Below are 14397 nucleotides of genomic sequence, written 5' to 3'. Positions count from 1 at the left end.
GGAGAGCGGGTAACCTTGTTTGACTCCCATATTACTCTCAAATATTTGTGACAGCCCGTTGCGACCTTTGAGGCGACACACCACTCATTGATATATCTTGTAAATTCCCATGCATAGATCATTTGGGACCCCTAATTCTTGCATTCCTTGCCATAATCCAACCCTTGGTACGATGTTAAAAGCCTTCTTAAAATCCACAAAACAACAATACAAGGTTGTTCCCTCAAGCCAACTCTCATCCATAAGCACACGTAAAGTAACCAAATGGTCTATGGTGTTATGATCAGGGCAAAAGTGTGCTTGTCCATAAGCTCGTTTGTTATTACTTTCTGACCATTTACTCAATTGCATTTCCAAGATAGTGCCGAATAGCTTTGCCATGGCTGAACTGACCATAATCGTGCGGTAGTTTGTGAGCAAATTGTGATCTCCTCCCTTATATAACGGAGAGAGAGAGAGAGAGAGAGAGAGAGAGAGTGTGTGTGTGTGTGTGTGTGTGAGTGAGTGAGTGAGTGAGTGAGAGAGAGAGACAGAGAGACAGAGATTTAGTGAATTAAGATTTTATTGGTTTAGTATTAATAATAAGAATAAGTTACTATTATTATTATTATTATTATTATTAGATTAGTTTATTGGTTTCATGTTTGATTTAGTAGTTTATCATTATTATTATTGGAGAGAGAGATTATTGTTATTGTTATTATTATTATTATTATTATTATATTTTTTTGTGTATTTGTTTATTAGTGTTGGTTTAGTTATTAGTTGATGTTTGTTTATTATTTTATTGATTTAGTGTTTGTCCCCACCCTCCCTCCCCCAAACAGAGTGTCCGCCCATGGATTTGTTTCCCCCTCCCCCCTCAAAACACACACACAAAGAGAGAGAGAGAGAGAGAGAGAGAGAGAGAGAGAGAGAGAGAGAGAGAGAGAGAGAGAAAGAGAGAGATTTAGTGAATTATATTTTATATTTTATTGGTTTAGTGTTAATAATAATATTATTATATATATACATATATTTATATGTAGATTTGTATATAGATTTTTATTTTTTTTATTTTGTTAGTTTATTGGTTTATTGTTTGTTGTGTGTGTGTGTGTGTGTGTGTGTGTGTAGCTTTTTATTATTAATATTATTAGTTATTAGATAGTTGATGTTTGTCTATGTGTATAATAATTTATGTTGTGGACAGAGAGATAGAGAGATTGTTGTTGTTGTTATTATTATATTTATTTGTTTAAGTGTATTTATTTATCAGTGTTGGTTTGGTATTTTTAATAGGTATTGATATTTTTTATTATTAATATTATTAGTTATTGGTTGATGTTTGTTTATGTTTATAATAATAATAATTAGTGTTGTGTAAAAAGTGGCATACAAATTAGTTGACTTTGGAGAGAGAGAGAGAGAGAGAGAGAGAGAGATTTATCTAGCGAATTATTTTATTAATTTATTATTATTATTATTATTATTATTATTTTATTAATTCATTGGTATAGTGTTTGATTTAGTAGTTTGGTAGTTTATCATCATTATTAGTGGTTTATTTTTATTATTATTATACTAAGTTGTTGGTTTAGTGTTTTAAATGTGTGTGTGTGTGTGTGTGTGCATTTACATATATATATATATATATATATATAATTTTATTATATTTATATATATATACATATATACATGTGTGTGTGTGTTTATTAATTATTGGTTAATTATTAGTCTTATTGATCCATTATTGATTGATTAATTGAATATTACTTAATTATGGACTCTCTCTCTCTCTCTCTCTCTCTCTCTCTCTCTCTCTCTCTCTCTCTCTCTCTCTCTCTCTCTCTCTCGACAATTGTCTTTGAGACAAGCAGGTTGTTAGCAAATGACATGTGGGCATCGTTTTGGGGGCTTGGAGATAACCACAAGCCTATGATTTGCCAGAGAGGTTGTCGACTACCATTCTTGCAATTTTGAATGAATATCAATAGGTTTAATGCATTGCTGCAACAATTGAGTCATCAAATGAATAGTCACAACTAAGGAGGAGGATCGGAATTGCTCGAGATCAAGCTAATAAGCTATTATTAACTCGCTTATTTGTTTTAAAGTGCTTATGCCACCACTTTTTTGTGGTAATATGTGCTTTCTTTTTGTGGGGCCTACATTGGTTTTGATGTGGCGAATCTAGACTGAGTAAAATCTATTGGGAACTTTGAATGTGATGTGATGCCTCTTTCTTGAGGTTTTGTTTATAGGAAGAGGCATTGTGTCTTGCAATCTAGATAGAACTTTGTTGATTTTTTCAATGTAATGCATATGAGAGTAATATTCTCTATAAAATGCTTAGTGTATGGTCTAATTATAATATTCAAATTAAATATTCACCTCCCTCCCTCCCTCTCTCTCTCTCTCTCTCTCTCTCTCTCTCTCTCCAACATTTGGTTCAATGTTTAAGGACTTGGATTAGATCACAATTTTTATTTTGAGTATGTATTCATTGCTCAGGATGAAACTTATAACTTACTATTGTCTTGCTTATTGCAAAGTGTTTGGGCCACAACTTTCTTATGGTGATATATGCTTTGTTTTTGTGAAACCTGAATAGGTTTTGAAATATAATGAGTGAAATGTAATGGGTACATACAATGTGATACCTCTTTCTTAAGGTTTAATCTATATAAAGACTTATTGTCTTGCAATCTAGAGAGAAAACTTAATTGATTTTTGCAATGTAATACAATTATGGTCTTTATTGGCCTTTTTTTATTTGTGTTTTAAAGTGCATCGACACGTGCTTTTTGTAATGTTGTGTGCTTTCTTTTTGTGAAGTTGCATTTCATGGGCTAAGAAATTATGCATCACTTTTTATGTGCCAAGTTCAAAGATTAACTTATAGAGAAATGTATTATCTCTTGCAAATTGTGAAGAGATAACTCTACTATTATTTTCGTTATGGCAAAGGTAATTGTTGAATCTTCATTAGGTCTCTGCTTAAGTACTGGTAGAGTTTTGTGATTGTTGGTGTTGGGAATAATTTAAGAATCTTGATGTTTTGGGAATATTGTGCATTCATGTTAAATTATATATTTGGGTTTGAGTTATAGGCTTGGGGGATCACTTGTTGGTTAGATAGTATTTGCTTTATCTCTCTTTGGATCAGATATCTAATTATATGTAGAATATAAATATATATAATTTTTATTTTGACTATTATCATTCCTTGCACGTAGCATTATGCTAATTTAAATAAATTATTGTAGTGTTTTGAATTATGTGATTTTGGATTGATTCTACTTTTAAGTATTTTCAAAAATACCAATCCCAATCAAGTCTCTCCTTGAAAGAATGCATGGTCTCTCTTGGCATGAAGGCTTTGTGAGAATCCAATCAATATGGGATTTGCACATCGGTCAACTAGTAGAGATTATGTGTTACGTGTTCATAGGCATAGCCTCAACTCTACACATCATATATGACGACAAGTTGCTACGCTTAGGACTCAAATGATTCAACTATGAGCAAAACATGGTCGAAGGGGGCATAAAGAGATGTGTTTTGCTATGGTTGGGTGCCAAAACATTTCACACAGAGAAGCTAATCTAAATCATGATAGTGGGATTCATGAGGGAGTCCAGAGTAGCTTGCATAGTAGGCAAAATATGTATTCTCGCATGGGGATTCTAGATGGGAATAGTGGATTGATGGAGCATCAATTTGATTTTGCTATGAATTATAATTGTGATATTGGAAATAGCCAAAATCTAGGCAATCCTATGATTAACAAGTCATGTGTCAATCATGCTCCAACCTTTAGCCCTCAAAATGGAGGTTTTTTTTCCATTTTGCATGCTTTACCTGCAATGGATATTCATCCTGCAACTACAATATTGCTATTTCAAGACCCGATTGTGCATTCCATGGAAAGTATTTTTGAGATGTGTGAGTGATGTTCTGCTAAATTGTGAAAATGTGAAACTAAAGTGCAAGGATCAATTTTGTTTGGTAAACATTGTTGTCGAAATGGAAAAGTAATGTTGCCATCGTTACAATGTCCACCACAACCATTGGATGATTTGTTGCATGGTATATATCCTCAGAGTAGAGCATTTAAGAATAATATACGGGTGTATAATAGTGCTCTTGCATTTGTGTCACTTGGTGCTAATGTTAATGAGTTTTTGTATGTTGTGGGGAATTCTTATACTTGAGTCCATGGCTCCATTAATCATCATATAGGCCCTTTGCTAAATGTGCAATGATAGGAAATTCCAAGATTTGCACAAATGTATTTTTATGATACAAAGCATGAGTTATCTAATCAATTGGATGTTATGCCTTATTTATTGCCAAAATTACTTAGGGAGCTTAAGTCTATGATGCATCAACACAATGTATATGCACAAGCTTTTAGATCCATGGGTATGCAATTGAAAAAAAATCCCTTGCATGATTTATGAATGACTATTTTTGGCATTCAGTAGGCTAATAGACAATACTCAGCTCTAGTGGTACTAAAATTGCAGATATCATGCCAGGACAAGGCGATGAGAATAGTCTCGATCATGTTTAGAGTCGAGATGGACGATATATTGCTATTTCAAACTTGCATAGGGTGTGTATGCCAATGTTATATGTTATTCTTTTTTCTATAGGTGATGATGGTTGGCATGTAAAGGTGCCTTATAGTAATGTTAATATTCTAGTTAATGTACATGGATTTTCTAATAAGGACTGTATTAGTCAATTGCAATTTTATGCATTTTGACTACAAGTGCGTGAGGACACTAAGGTTTGCATATTGCATGGTGGTGGATTGTTGCAATAGTTTATTGTTGATGCTTATTGTAGTGTGGACCAATGTAGGTTGGCTTGGTGTCATCATAATATGCTCGGAAGTTTATAAAGGCTTGGTAGATATAATGGGATTGATGGATAATGGGCAAGTACAGGTTATTGGTACCTCTGCTAGTAAAAGGGTGGTTTTGCCATCTTTGTGTACTGGTGGGCCAAGGCACATGTATCAATTGTATCAAGATGCCATGGCTATAGTTTGGAGTAAGGGAAAGCCAAATCTCTTTATAAAAATGACATGTAATCCCAAGTGGTTAGAGATAACTAATGCTTTATTGCTTGGACAAAGACTGCTTATGATCGTCTTGATTTGACTACTCGGGACCTTCATAAAAAACATGTTGATATGGTGCATACATTGTTGAAAATGATTTTTTTTTGGAAATGTTGCAGGCTATGTTAGTGTGATTGAGTTTCAAAAGCGAGGGTTACTACATTCTCATACTTTGCTGATTTTGGAGCACCCTTTTAAAAACTCCAAAGCATGGCATTATGATAGGTTTGTTTGTACTGAAATTCCTCATGAAGCAAGGTTTTCATCTTTTTTTCAAATTGTCTAGAAGTGCAATGTCCATGGTCCTTGCAATGTGTTGAATCCCAAGATCCCTTGCATGTGTGATGGTCAATGCACTAAAACTTTTACTCCGCTGGTTCATGAATGTGACAACTATTGATAGCTTTGGCCATCCTATTTATAGAAGATGGGATGATGAAAACACAATCACAATAAATGATTATACTATTGACAATCCACGGATTGTTCCATACAATTTTTACTAAGTAAGAAATACAATGAACATATAAATGTTGGTGTATGCTCAACAATGGCAACAGTTAAGTATATATACAAGGAACATGATTGTGCAACCATTAAGCTTTGTGTTGGAAGCTTAGGGTTGAATGGTATGAGAATCTATGAAGTGGATGAGATCGAGAGTTATTTGGATGCATGATATGTTTATGCTTCAGAAGCATGTTGGTGAATATATGACTATGCATTGCACAATGAGAAGCTTGATATACAACGGTTGCAGGTGCACTTTCTTGATGAGAATTGTGGCGTGCTTTGAGATATGGAAAATATATCAGATGTTATGCAAAATGAAGATATTAAGAAAGGTACTCTTATAGAGTGGCTTGCATGCAATCGTGTTTATCCAGAGGCTCAAGCTATTCGCTATCAAGACTTCCCGATATATCGGGTGTGAAATGCATAACAAAAGGTGTGGACGAAGAGAAAGTGTGAAAATACATGTGGTCGAATATACTTTGTGCTGCCTATATGTGGTGAGTATTATTACTTGCGAATGCTCTTAACACTCTCTCACGGATGTACGTCTTTTGAGGATTTGCATATTCTTAGCAATGTGATGTACAATACTTTTAAGGAAGCTTGCATTGCAAAGGGCATGTTAGAGAGTGATGATGAGTATGTTATGTGCTTGGAAGAAGCTGCCTTTGTGCAGATTGGTGCCAAGTTATGTACTTTCTTTGCTATGCAATTTTGGTCTTTTGTGAGCCTACTCAGCCTAATCAACTTTGGTATAGGTTTATGGCGCCAATCGTAGAGGATATTTTGTATAAATTACACCTAGAGCATACACATGTATCTTTTGCAATTCTACATCAAGAGGCATCAAACAAGGCTTTATTGCATCTTCAAGACCTTTTATGGCAACATGGGTGAATATTGTCTGACTTTGATAGATTGCCAAAACCTCAATGGATTCTCAGTTGTGTGCGAACCCTCTTTTAGAAGATGGATATGCATATGACATATTGGAGCAATGTAGAGTTTGTCTTTCTATGGAGGCAATGTTGAATGACAGACAGAGAATTGCATATAATGCAGTAATGGATGCTAGTGGTGCAAACTCTGGGGATGTTTTTTTTTTTGGATGGTCCCGGTGGGTCTAGGAAGACGTTTCTTTAGAAGTGTTTGTTTGCTAGGCTACGCAGTGATCGTCATATAGCATTGGCCACATCATCATCTCACATTCCTTCTTTGCTTCTATAGGGTGGTCGTACCGCTCACTCGAGGTTTAAAATTCCATTGCATCTAATTAATCGATCCACCTATAATATTTCTATTTAGACCAATCTTGCTCAACTATTGGGACGATCAAGCCTTATTTTATGGGATGAGGCTCGAATGATGCACATGTATGCATTTGAGGTAGTTGATAGAAATTTGAAGGATATTATGACTTGTTATAAACCATTTGGTGGAAAGGTCACTACTTTTTTGCAAGGATATATCCATTGAAATTTGACAGCTTCGTAGTCACTGCTTGGCTCATATGTGAAGTGGCCTTTATGCCACATTCGATTGGCATATACTTAGTAGTAATAACTGATTTTTTCTAAACTATATTTAAGTGTGTACTCAACTTTTGTAGATGCCAACTCCAAGTTGGGGCTATTATCTATCTTTTGAGTATAAGAAGGAACTGCAACATATCTTGCGCATAGTAACAATGCATGATATTACAAGAAGAATGCTTGCAAGTTGCTTTCTGACACTACATTAAGCTATGACAATGCCTACTGATGAGTGGTTTGCACGTGTTAGGCCAAGTATTGTTATTCTAAAGGACCACAGAATGTTCCTGAAAATTATGGCCAATTCCTGGTATATAAGCCGTTACCTCAAACTTAGAGGTTAACCGAACTCTCGCGACTTTACGTAGGGCAGAGTTAGGTTTTTTGGGTGTAATTGTGGAATGGTCGACAGATAGCTAGTTCCAGTGTCACTATACAGAACCGTACATGAGATTCCCACCTCATATGGCTCCCCGTCATTCAAATAAAATTCAGAATAGGATTACAGAACTAGAACTCTCTCTTGTTGTTTTTCTTTCTCCATACGAAAGAATCTATGAAATAGGGGGTGTAAAAGCCCTCTCTTTTTCAATCCTTTTCAATTCTTCCTTTTTTGCATTTCACCCTTCCCTCCTTCACTTCTCCTTCTGTTGAAATCAGTCTACTAACCTCTAGTAAGCATTCTGAAGAAGTAGTGAGGAGAAAGAGATTTCTTTGTTGGTTTGAATGTCTTAAACACGAAGTAATCTTCATTCCTATAGATAGAAATTTACTTTACAAATCTGGTACCTCACCCTTTTGTGTTTGCCGATTAGTTCGAGAGTACTAATACGGGCCCATAATCATTCCCATATGATATAGAATCCATGGTATTCGCGTCATGAATCACTCCGTTTCCAGAAACCAATCGATTTGTGCGGTGCCCGTGATGCTCGCTCCAAGCTCACTCCAATAGGATGGAATAGATTAAGACATCAAATGGAAATCAAAAGATGCTTAATCAAAAGATGCTTAATCAAAAGATAGAAAATTGTCTAATTGAATGAACAATTAGCCAATGATTTTTTTTTGTTTTGTCCTATTCAAGTTGTATTCCACGAATTCGATAGAAAGGAGATTGACGAGTCGGTATGAGCCTATCCGTATTTACTTACAAAACTAAAAAGGGATGCGAGCGGGCTGGTTAACTGGGCACTTGATATGCCAGCTAAATGGGCTCGAATAAGGCAGAGTGTAGAAGCAATTAACGACCTAAGCGGAGGGGGGCGAGATGTATCGGGTGTTCTGGAATGGTTGTTTAGCTGCGTAAAGTATCACCCCCCCAGTGAAATGCCGTTAGGCGCCAGGAAGATACCTATACCAGGTGGGCTGCACAATTCATACATCCAGTACACAGAAGCAAATGGGATTGAGCCAGTCATTTACCTTTCATTTGGAGAAGTGTTCAACGATTCTCTAAGATCACTGGGATATAGGGATATCGTCATAAAAAGGAAAATGAATGGAAGAATGGTAAAAGGAATTAGCTTAGAAGAGGGGGAGCCTATAAGAAGGAGCCAGTGGTCGGACACAGTTAAGTACTTGATGGAGAGGGAACCCTGGGAAGGATTCTTTGAGGAGTCACCCTTAGAGGAGCCCGGCGAGGAGAGAAATGACGACTATGTCGACTATGTCGACTATGACGACTATGACGACTATGACGACCACGACGACCTTAAGGAATCAGGCGACAATCTCTATACTGGAAGGGATCAGACGGCCATAGTCAATTCATTTGAGGCAGACAATGAGGAAAAGGCGGAGGGACAGGACAAGAGGCCATTAAGGCTAGGGGAGAGGCCAGTGACTAATAAGGGCGAGATTATGAGAAAAACTCAATCCAATAGAGGGAGCCTTTCCTGCCTAATTGAGGAAAAGGTGGGCTCTTTGATGGGACCAGAAGCCCAGAAGACCGAGGATTTTCTATCAAAATATCCCTGGTTAAAGGGCGTGCTGGCTGGCCAACGGGAGGACTGGCCCATAGAACGTCTAGTGGATGAGGCCAAAATCATATTGCAAAGGGATTACTCTATGATGGATAAGGTAGAGGAGGTATATGGATCTATAGCAAAATTGCATACCGTCAACATTCAGCTACCACCCACGCTGTGTCTTTCAACCACCATGGATGGGTTAAACTACCCGCTGGCCCCAGCCTTAGAGCAATCTATTGACCAATTCAAGGTATCTCAATCGCAATTTCAAAGCCTTTTCGACCTAATAAATAGGGCAGCCTCCCTAATAGTTGACACTGTTTATATGCTATTTAGGCTATTTAGGAGGCAAGGCAGCACTTCTTTGAATCGCACGTGCCCTATTAAGAGGCGGTTTGCCACCTCTTACACACAACTAGGGGGGTATCCAAGACTAATTCCCCAGGGTGTGGATGGGGCGGGCACTATATCTTGTCTAAAAAGGCAGTGTAAGAAGGTTCTCAAAGAACTCCTACAAGGAATAGTCATTCCGCCTCATCTGGCTATTGAGGAGCTAGATATGGTGGCCTGCCACATGAGTATCTATGCGGGTCTTACAGGGAGGGGTTTAGCACCCAATACATTAGAGGCCTACAAGATTGGCCATTTTTGGTCCTTCATTATGTCCAAATGGGGAGAGGATATCCCTAAAAAATTGCTGAAGACTCTTCTTTATGCCGGTTTGAATGGAGCCAGTCTTACAGGAGCGAGGGCCATACGAGAACAAGTAATGGATTTCTGTATGGATTTAGACGAGCTTGAAAAGGATGTTTATCTACAAAGGGTTTTACACCATCCCATTCTTCAGGAACTTTCTCTATTTCAGTCGTCTTTAAACAAGAGAGAAAAGATCTATCTACCCTCCCGTGTACTGCCATACTACGGGAAGGTAGAAGAAGAGCTAAGCGGGAAGCCTGGGGGCAGTCGGTATCACGGGGGGTTGCTTTCCTCCCGTATTTTAGCCTCTCACGAGATAGTACTTCTTGCCTACTTGATAGAGGCGATCTATCAAAAGAGGCTAGGTATTCCCCTTTCTCTAGAAAACGACGGTCTCTTAATTCTTACCCAGCAAGCCAACGAGATTTGGTGTTTGATCAACTAGATAGTTTCTTAAAGCAACAGAGCACTAGCTTCTTAAGAGTCAATATCTCATCAGAGAGAAAGGATTAGGTCACTTAGCCACTTCAAATTGGGATAGCTAAGTGGCAAGAGGAGGAATAAACGTTATGGCCGTCATAGTCATAGTCGACATAGTCGGCATAGTCGGCATAGTCGACATAGTCGGCATAGTCTGCATGGTTGTCATATATATATAATTTTTTCTTTTACGGAATCTCAAATTTGTTCCTGCTTCTTCAATCTGGCTCTTCCTTACCTATTTCACTAATATCTTTAATAAGTGGAGGATCTTATGAACCACCTGGCCACCTTACTCGGTACCTTCGGGGTAATGAAATACGTTTTTGATCAGGTTTTACTGCAGTGCCTCCGTTATTTTCAAGAATCCATCCGCGATTCTTTAAAACAAACTAAAAAACTCTCCTTCGATGAGCAGCACCTTATTGCGATGGATATTGCCACAAGGGTATGGGATAAGTTCAATCACGCGCCATCCTCTGAGAAGAGCAGCTTGTGGTCCCATCTGAGCTCCTTTACTGGATCTATATACCAATATATAGTCCCGGGTTTCGCTCGATCTATCTTATTCCTTCCTACATACGTCATTACCACTCCCTTTAGATTTTCTTTAGAAAAAAAGCGAATGGACTCCCTAAGGGAGCGAACTCGTGATATGGCTGTGCAAGGTTTAGGGAGCCTTGTTATACCCATCAGCCTTGCCTATCTGGCCACATCCCTGCTTGTTCGCAGAATGGAGTACGTCTGAATAGTCAACGGGGAGGGACCTCAAGGGGACCATGAAAGAGGTTTTAGGGAAGACTACCCTGCCACCAGAGCTGGTTCTCGAGGAATTAGCTATGGTTGCATGCCACACGAGTATCTATGCTGGACTTATGGGCAAGGCGCGGGCACCTAATACGTGGGAAGCTTACCACTCTCCTTCCTTCTGGAAGTACGTATTTTCCCAGTGGGGAAAGGATATTCCTAAGCCTTTATTGCTTTATCCGGGTTTAAACGGAACTAGCCTGACAGGGGAGGGAACCCTGCGAGCTAAAGTCAAGGAAGCATGCGGGCATTTGTCTGGGGTGGAGTTTGAGATGACATGCGCCGGGTATTGTGCCACCCCTTCTGCAAGAGCTATCCCTTTTTCAAACTTTGATAGGGCAGAGAGAGAAGAGTTATTGGCCTACCCAAAGGCTCCCCTATTATGGAAAGGAGGAGGAGGCCTCAATCCCGGGTAGGAAAAGGAGTAGTTATCACGAGGATCTGATGACCTCCCGAGCATTGGCTTCTCACGAGCTTGTCCTTCTCATGTTTCTAGTAGAAAAGCTACTCAACGATCGATCTGGGATACCTATTAGTCTAGAAAATGATGATCTGCTCTTTATTACACGAGAAGAGACAAGAGAGGACACGCTCAACAACCTAAACTCTTTTTTGAGGGCTTGGAGACTGGAGTTTTTGGGATTGCCTATCTTATTGGCGAGGAAGAAATTGGAGAGGAAGAAATAGACCCAAAAAACACAAACAAAAAAACACAAAAAAAGTGAGATCCGAGGAAAAGATGAACAGGATCGACAGGATTGGCAGGATCGGCATGGCCAGCTAGAGTGCCACGACCCCTCGGTCTCTCTCTTTTTGACTCTTTGTTCCCTCCCTCCTCCTTGTATCTCGTACATGCTTTGAGTAGGCTTTTTCTCACCTTTTTCTTCTTTTTTTACCCTTTTTTTCTTATTAGGAGACATATGGGACTCTTTGCTACTTGACTAGGTGGTTTTGGTATATTCAAGTATTTCCTAGACCAGTCTGCTCTGGTCTCCCTTCGCCTCCTTTCACAAACCCTTGAGAAGGCTATCTCTAATCAAAAGAATCTACGACAAGAAGACCAGCGTCGCTTGCTTGTCGACTTAGCTACCAAATTGTGGGCCTCCATGGACCTGAAACGAGATCAGCCCGCCAATTTTGCCACTCGCATGGGACGGGGGGTACAATCCCTTTATCTTTACTTCGTTCCCCAAGTCATCCGTTCAGTACAGATTCTGTTTCAACCGAATACAAGCTTTTTCTTCCATCTCTTCAATTTGATTCATAAGGGAATGGTTAAAAGAGGCTCGTGGTATTGACACGAACTGGTAGGGATAGATATACTGGGGATGAACCTCAAGCTAATAGAATAGGAAGCGAAAAGATTCACCTTGATCTTGGCACTTGAAAATAGAAGATCTTCTTCCGATTTCTCCACGGCAATGTTGAATCCTCCTCCTTTGCAGAAGGAAGAGCTAGAAGAGCATAAGAAGCTATAAGTGATGCAACTACGAATCTTATGGAGAGTTTGATCCTGGCTCAGGATGGACGCTGGCGGCATGCCTAACACATGCAAGTCGGATGGGGAGCATCCTCGTGGTGTTTCCAGTGGCAGACGGGTGAGTAACGCGTAAGAACCTGCCCTTGGGAGGGGGACAACAGCTGGAAACGACTGCTAATACCCCATAAGTTGAGGAGCAAAAGGGAGGAATCTGCCCGAGGAGGGGCTTGCGTCTGATTAGCTAGTTGGTGGGGCAATGGCTCACCAAGGCGACGATCAGTAGCTGGTCTGAGAGGATGATCAGCCACACTAGGACTGAGACACGGCCCAGACTCCTACGGGAGGCAGCAGTGGGGAATCTTCCGTAATGGGCGAAAGCCTAACGGAGCAATGCCGCATGGAGGTAGAAGGCCCACGGGTCGTAAACTCCTTTTCTCGGAGAAGAAGCAATGACGGTATTTGAAGAATAAGCATCGGCTAACTCTGTGCCAGCAGCCGCGGTAAGACAGAGGATGCAAGCGTTATCCGGACTGATTAGGCGTAAAGCGTCTGTAAGTGGCTCTTTAAGTCCCCTGTCAAATACCAGGGCTTAACCCTGGATAGGTGGTGGAAACTACTGAGCTGGAGTATGGTAGGGGTAGAGGGAATTTCCGGTGGAGCGGTGAAATGCGTAGAGATCGGAAGGAACACCAAAGGCGAAGGCACTCTCTTGGGCCGACACTGACACTAAGAGACGAAAGCTAGGGGAGCAAATGGGATTAGATATCCCAATAGTCCTAGCCGTAAACGATGGATACTAGCCGTTGTACGTATTGACCCGTGCAGTGCTGTAGCTAACGCATTAAGTATCCCGCCTGGGGAGTACGTTCGCAAGAATGAAACTCAAAGGAATTGACGGGGGCCCGCACAAGCGGTGGAGCATGTGGTTTAATTCGATGCAACGCGAAGAACCTTACCAGGGCTTGACATACTGCGAATCCTTTTGAAAAAAAGGAGTGCCTTCGGGAACATGGATACAAGTGGTGCATGGCTGTCGTCAGCTCGTGCCGTAAGGAGTTGGGTTAAGTCCCGCAACGAGCGCAACCCTCATGTTTAGTTGCCATTACTCAAATTGGAACCCTAAACAGATTGCCGGTGATAAGCCAGAGGAAGGTGGGGATGACGTCAAGTCAGCATGCCCCTCACGCTCTGGGCGACACACGTGCTACAATGGCCGGGATAGAGGGTCGCGACCCCGTGAGGGCAAGCTAACCTCAGAAACTCGGCCTCAGTTCGGATTGCAGGCTACAACTTGCCTGCATGAAGCTGGAATCGCTAGTAATCGCCGGTCAACCATATGGCGGTGAATCCGTTCCCAGGCCTTGTACACACTGCCCATCACACTATGGGAGTTGGCCATGCCCGAAGTCGTTACCTCAACCACGAGGAGGGGGATGCCGAAGGCAGGGCTAGTGACTGGAGTGAAGTAGTAACAAGGTAGTCGTACTAGACGGTGCGGCTGGATCACCTCCTTTTCAGGGAGAGTTCATACTTATTTGGCACTTCGGTTTTCTGCTCACTCTTCCAAGTCTTGGAAGAAGTGGTTTACACACCCCTAGACGGGTTTTTCTTTTCCTGTCTTAGAGGTGAAACAAGACCTAATCCATGAGCTTGTTCCCTCAAGTCAAAACAAACTGAAAAGAATCCCATCCTTCCTCGGGGAAATCCGAGGGATGGGGATGGGCTCCCCGCTTCGGCATGGCAAGCCTCTCTCACTCCTTATGGACCAGGGGAGCCTGCATGATGGGCTATTAGCTCAGT

The 14397-nt window shown here is 40.3% G+C and overlaps 1 pseudogene; it reads left to right on the top strand.

The window, feature by feature from the left end:
• Positions 1-12617: 12617 nt before the first annotated feature.
• Positions 12618-14106, top strand: LOC148022464 (18S ribosomal RNA; annotated as a pseudogene).
• The last annotated feature ends 291 nt before the right edge of the window (positions 14107-14397 follow it).

Source organism: Lygodium microphyllum, chromosome 16, assembly GCF_053477565.2.
Source record: "Lygodium microphyllum isolate KBCC chromosome 16, Lygodium_microphyllum_v1.1.10, whole genome shotgun sequence".
Classification (NCBI taxonomy): Eukaryota; Viridiplantae; Streptophyta; class Polypodiopsida; order Schizaeales; family Lygodiaceae; genus Lygodium; species Lygodium microphyllum.
The sequence above is the reverse complement of the archived record's forward strand: the minus strand, read 5'-3'. Positions and strand labels throughout refer to the sequence as shown.